This window comes from Electrona antarctica, assembly GCF_951216825.1.
Source record: "Electrona antarctica genome assembly, chromosome: 15".
Classification (NCBI taxonomy): Eukaryota; Metazoa; Chordata; class Actinopteri; order Myctophiformes; family Myctophidae; genus Electrona; species Electrona antarctica.
Window position 1 is genome coordinate 38,028,280 of NC_136796.1, and position 7,124 is coordinate 38,035,403.

Here is a 7,124-nt window from a genome sequence, read left to right on the forward strand (position 1 = left end):
TGTGTGTATACAAGATATACATTAGATATATACATTATTTTCAAAAGCCTTAATTCATGTCGTAATTTAGTTTGTCACATTTTAGTCACCTGGAATGTTTTAGTGTTAGTCTAGTTTTAGTTGCCTAAATATCATAAGATGTTAGTCGACTAAATCTACAGTTGATTTAGTAGACTAAAATGTATTTTGGTGAGCCTTGATGCCGTCGTAATGGCTGATTTTACACTTTCTGAAAATAGCTGATCTATAAGCTCACAACGCTTCGCAGCGCGACACGTTGTGAGCTTGTAGATCGGCTATTTTCAGCATGCAACCAAGTATAAAATTAAAAATATTTTTTTTATCCCACGATTTTGTAACCATTTTTCACCCCTGTGTCAATTATCTAATGTGATCCTGGGCTCTACACACCCTACGCCAACCTAGTCCCCATATATGGGGGACATGGGGAGAGCAACGGACTTGAACTCATGCTTCCTTCATGCCTGAGTGTCCAAGTTGCTCCTTTACACCTGGCAGGGGGGAGTTTCCCCCTCCATCAGGAGCCCCGGATGACTTATTTATTGACATAATTGTCAATATATGTAGTCTTTGTTTTAGTCATCGTAGCTTAGTTTTCATTTAGTTTCCAATTACTCAGTCAGTGACAAAAGGTAGTCGACGAACATTTTTCGTCATAGTATTAGTCGACGAAATGAACACTGTTACAAAGTCACTCCTGTCAAGCAAAACAAGGTGTTTTCCTCACCGGTTACTCCGGCTCCAGGTTGTTCGATGTGTGTACAGTGATTGAATGGTGTTATTTTCCTCACCAGTTACTCCGGCTCCAGGTTGATCGATGTGTGTACAGTGATTGAATGGTGTTTTCCTCACCGGTTACTCCGGCTCCAGGTTGTTCGATGTGTGAACAGTGATTGAATGGTGTTGTTTTCCTCACCGGTTCCTCCGGCTCCAGGTTGTTCGATGTGTTTACAGTGTCTCTGAATCGTCTTGTTTTTCTCTCCGGCTCCAGGTTGTTCGATGTGTGTACCGTGTCTCGGACGGACCGCGAGACCAAGCTCACTCTGGTCTTCGAGCATGTGGACCAGGACCTGACCACCTATCTGGAGAAGGCTCCGGACCCGGGGGTACCTCCCGAAACCATCAAGGTAAATACTAATACTAATATGGATCGTCCTGAATGTCTGTTCCCAATCCAAGTAGCCGGTTTTCTATCCTACTTGGTAAACAACGTTGAGTGTTTATCCACATTTTGACACTTTGAGTGTTAAATTAACAGTTTGACTGCGGAAACGCAATGCCACGTTCACTGCCTGGATTTCACTAACCTTTGAAGAACGGCCGCGCCGACGTCATCGTTCCTTTTCATGAAAATACGCTTTAAAATGGTGTGATCCTTTGTCGTAGTGTTGAAAAATAATCCAAAGTGGCGATCAAAAACGACAACAGAGCGGAAGAGGAACACGCCCGCTGCGCACCACCGCCGCCATTGGAATGCATTGGGCCTCAATTTCCCAGAACCCTTTGCATGCCAGTGCGACGGATGTTTTTTCTGATGACGTCATCAAAACGTGTCACCTATCCCACTAGAAAGAGAGAAAATAGAAACAAGTCTTAAAACGCAAATTAAACAATGAAAACGTAACTTGTGTAACTTGTTATTGGGAGGGAAGCTGTTCTACAATCAATTAACCCATTCAGGATGGCAACCCCTTTTAGTGTTTTAAGCATTATGTTATACTTTAGCTATTGAAAAATGGCAGAGGGGGGGGGGGGGGTCCCTGGAACAACATATTTTCAGATGGGGGTCCGCGGCCAAATACAGATAATTCTGGGGGTCCTTGACATGAAAAAGGTTGAGCCCCACTGACATAGAAACCCTCAGATTTTTTGCTGTGCAGTAACACATCATGCTCACTTGGCATACTGGTGATTCTATCTGCTGTATCTAATCGGACAGGAACTAGTCACGTGTAGGCCACAGCTGATTGCAACTTCCGGCTATAGGATAGAAAACCAGCAGTAGGCCTGTCAAGGTACTTCCGTCACAAGTGAAATGCATGTTGGGAGGGACACAGATTAATCTAGGGGTCACACTTTTCCGTGCAACAGTCCCCTTGCCTTCTCCACCGCACCTCCCCTTTAGGAATTAGACAGCCCCCTGGCAGGCAGCAGAGCCACACAGGGAAAACATCTCGGGCGCATACTACAGTTATTTCACATCTTCGTCCTGTTCGTACGTCAGTCGATATAACTTCAAACCATACGCGGGTGATTTCTTGGCGCAACAGCACGGCAACAGTGCATGGCAGACAGCTGAAATCCTGCACTGACACAGCGAAAGCATCCCCACCTCCTCCTCCACGGCCAGACATATACAAACAGGGTTTTTCGACACCCAATCCGCCCGGGACGGGAGATTTAGCAGCCACAACGTTGGACGGGTGAATTTGCAGCCAACGCTACGTGCGTTAACGTGAACACATGCACTGTTTGGCCACCACACTGTCCGCCCCCCTCCTCCACCGTGGGTTATCGTCCAGACGTCCACACACACATGCACTGTGATGCACACGTACTTTCCCAGTAGCCTAAAGGTGTTTGTGTTTCGACACCACAACATGTAATGAGCGGGTCCATCTGTTGGATCAGAACATATCAATAATATAATTATCATTATCATTCATCCATCCATCCTACATTAGCCTACCTTTGTGCCCAACCCAACTTCCCAAGATCATCTGTTAACAATTCCCTCCCTATCAGTCATGTGATCTATTACATCGCAATACCCACACTGTACATCATTTGGTGTTGATATATTCAGAACGGGTAAGGACTAGTAATATACATATTTCATTCCACTTTTGCCCTTTTTCTCCTTTTTTGGGCGACTCCTCTGTGTACCACCAGAGAGGGACTCGAGTACCACCAGTGGTACTAGCACCAGTGGTTGGGAACCTCTGCTTTAGAGTGCATCGGCGGGAGTAGCAGGATTTTGGTACCGCTCAAGGAAATGACATTGACAATTTGACACTTCGACACTTCCGCCGAAACACTCTCGGCCTTAGGTTGTGAGTTACCAGGCTTTTCTCTTCGCAGATGAGTAAAGGCCGGGACTAATATGGGGATGTATCACCAGGAGGGGGTACAGGCTTTAGTTCCGACATACTATTGGTCCGAGTGTCATTAGACCGACAACCTACTGTACCTCAAACCACTAACCGCAAGCACAGGAGCAGCACATGTTCGACCGCACGTCCAGCCGTTGTTCCCGCATGTCTGATCTGCGCGTGTAATAGGGCATTAAGCAACTAGTCGACTAGTTTACTAGTCGACTAGTAAATCCACTAGTCGACCTTGTTGGTACTAGTTTGACTAGTTGATAAGAAAAAATAAATAAATAAATGCATTTGTTTTATTTTTTCCCTGATTTTGTAGGCCTCAAGATCAGGTAGATTATAGTTATAGTCACCATGTACACAGTTTTTCAATGTACAAATATTTATTTAAAAAAAAAGAAGTTTTTAATTATTTTACATAATAGGTAGTTAAACAACTAGCCGACTAGTAAACTAGGCAACTAGTCAACTAGTAAAAATGACTAGAAGTGAATGCCCTAGCGTGTACCCCAGCAGGAGAAGTTGTATGCTTCTATACATTCTTGTGAAATGTGAAACTACAAGTAAAATGCCTATGGTCTTTAAAATGACTTCATCAAGGATGCATTGGCGTACGTAACAATATTGACCATCTATGAAGACCCATACAGGAGTTCCATATGGAACCCTTTTATGAGCCATACTGTGTGTGAGCCAAGCTATAGAAGCAGAACCCTTTTGTTCGTAAGAAGCAGTGTTTCGGTCGACTAAATATCATATTTTATTCAACTAAATTTACAGTTTAGTCGACTAAAATGTATTTTGGCGGGCCAGAGGGTCGCCATGTAACTCCTTGCAAAAACTTGCAACTATTATTACCAATGGCATGTTGCACGTTTCATTGGTGTGGTTTGTTTTGTTGCAAGGAGTTGCAGTGGTGTGGTTTGGGCCTTAGTTTTAGTCATCATAGCTTAGTTTTTTTTAGTCAGTGAAAAAAGGTCGTCGACGAACATTTTTCGCCATAGCATCGGTCGACGAAATCAACACTGGAGGCAAGCTATAGAGCGTCGCAGTCCCGCCCCCTACCAGGGACCAGGAAATGATTCCCTGTTCATTTTCCTCATAGACATTTCAAAAAGTATTTATTTAAATACCTTTTAAGCCTCGTACAAAGCCAACACAACTTTTCGGGCCGAACAAATAATTAGAACACTTTTCTTTTGTTGTTTTTCTTCTTTGTATTATTTGTTCAGCCCCCAAATTATTCTGTCATGATTTGTCACAACTCGAGTTGGCTTTTTCCGTGGCGTAATCGTCTTTTAAATAAATACTTTTTTGAAATGTCTATGGTCAAAAATGAATGAGGAATTCACTTCTGGTCCTAGCGTCGTCATGAAAGGGGGCGGGACTGCGACACTCTATAGAACCAGGACCATGGAGGCAAGCTACAGAACCAGAAGCATTTTGTTTAACCCATTTTGACCTGAGATCAGATTCTAAAAATGTCTTCTACATCCTGACAGTTTTGTCAGTCGTTCTTCGATTTTTCAAAAATAGCAGACCTACAATCATAGCGCGGCGCGCTATGCGCTTGTAGATCTGCTATTTTTCAATAGCTAAATCATAACATAATGCTAACACCAAAAGGGGTTCCCGCCCCGACTGGGTTAAGAATGCAGTTCCAAAGGGGAGTGGTCTTGGCTCGGGCCATGCAGGCAGAGACGCGGACGTCCAAACATCAAGAGGTGCTGGGGCGTTTTGAAGGAGCAGCACATGTGGCAGATGGGCTCCAAATTAGAGGCTCCATGCCTTCTCTATTTTCACTCTGCCCTCTCGTTCTCCCAGCTTTTACTGTAAAGTGGATCGCAGATGGAGCCTGTGTGTGTGTGTGTGTGTGTGGTGTGTGTGTGTGTCCCTAGACCAAGGGCAAGCAAGGACCCCACAGGAGTAATTGGCAAGAATGTTATGTCAGTGTGCGTGTGTGAGGAATTGAAAATAGACCACATATGGAAGATTTAAAATGAGAAAAATAATTTGCGGATAATTATTGCCTAATATGCCCCACCTGCGTAAAGTAATTGTCGGAGAGCATTCTTTACCCGGAAGCGCCTCACCTTTATATCAATCATTCTTTTCTCAGCTGGCCTCTAAGAATGTATACCTCAGGGTGTAACGCATTCGAAAGCAGCACAGATTTATCACCACTATCAACTTTCTTTAATGCATTGAACAAATCCACCCCTGCAGTGTCCACTTACATGTTGCTTAATGATCGGAAACGGACGTGCCGCCAGCCCTTCTATCACTCACCCTTTTTTATTTTTTATTTTTTCCCACGCACACCTCCTTCCCATAGCTAATCATCTGGTTGTGCCCCAGGGTCCGTGGACGTATCATGTAAAACGTTGAAGGAGCATCTCTATTTTTTTAAGGCAAGGCGGGGGGGGGGGGGGGGGGGGGGGGGGGCTTGAGTTTAAAGTGTCAAAGTGAAAACAGAGAAGTTATTGAAGCTAAAGTGTCCTGTTGTTTGGAACCCCGGGGTTGAGTGTATGTGTGAAAGTCTTGTGTTGGGGCTTTAACATTGGAGAGATACTGTGTACAAGCATAGACCAGTCTAGGATGGATGCTACCCGAGGCTTTCCCAGGGTTTAGGATTCTATTGAGATTGATACAGCATGTGGCTCTCTCTAGTTTCTATGCTGTGGTGTCTGTTAATGGAGAGATCTTGAATGACATTATGATCATTTTACAGCAATCATCTTTACTCAAAAAACACTTCCATTTGATTAATTATGTTATCATTTAGCCCACTGGATGTTTTTATGAGCTATAGGCCTACAAGGTGACATTGGTTTACCGGCTTGACATTAATGTTACTTAAAGGACATTCAACATTAAAGTAAAATTCAAATTTTTTTAATTTATTTTTTGCTCCCCATGTGTTTTCTATCCCCACAAATACGCAATTTTGAAGAATCAGGCTTTCTCATTATATAGGGGCTTTAATGGAAATTGCTCTCAGGAACGGCTCAACTGATTTGGTCGTACGTGTTAGGGATGGGTCCCGATTTATCGATTAATCGATTATCGTTAATAGGACCCGAAATCGATTATGAAAATGAATAATCGATTATCGATTAATATTGAATTATGCTAATCGATTTTCATTTTTGACACATTTACACATCCCTAGTACGTGTGATGTCATCGGTATCACCCTACTTTGTATAAGTCCTCCTTCAGTCTTCAGTTCCAAATTTGCATTTCCACCTTGTGGTGATTGAGGCTCAAACCATTAATAAATATGTTTGAGGGACAGAGACAATATGATATTAAATATTAAAAACAGTTTTATTTTCTGCTTTAATAATTGGAGTGCAGACATTAGTTGGAAAGCTAAGAATGTGCCCTTTCAGACTAATTTCTTTCAGTCACATCCAACTAATTTCTATGGAGCAAGACATGTAAATGTAATGATGAATATAATACTCTCAAAATCTTAATGTCATGTTTGTCAATGGTGTTGGCATCTCTTCCAACACCAGATCCCAGACGGGTCAACAACTTGTTGCTTTCGGGTAAGACTCTATGGCCCATACAGCTAGAGCCATGTGGGGACAGAAAGATTAGGGAGGGAGGGCAGGGGGGGGGGGGGGGGGGGGGGGGAACAAGATGACACAGACACCATCCCTCTTTATTTCCAGGACAGTGGAGACTGCACAGTAACCCCCAGCAGAGTGCCCCCTCATAACCCCATCTCACCCCACCCCCTCCGACAACTTCATTTACTCAGCCCCCCAAGACCAGATGACACCAGATTGTGGACCCCCCTATCCAGCCCTCTAGCCTTTAGGCCCCTGAGGGGCCTGACAACCCCAGACCACCCCAACATAAAAAAAAAAAGGAAAAAACAGCCTTTCCAAATTTAGCACAATCCTGCCCAGCCAATAAAGGAAAAACCTTCCCCCATGTGTTGTCCTGAAAGGCTGGTTTTAGCCCCAGACCGACCGGCCCAAAACATTT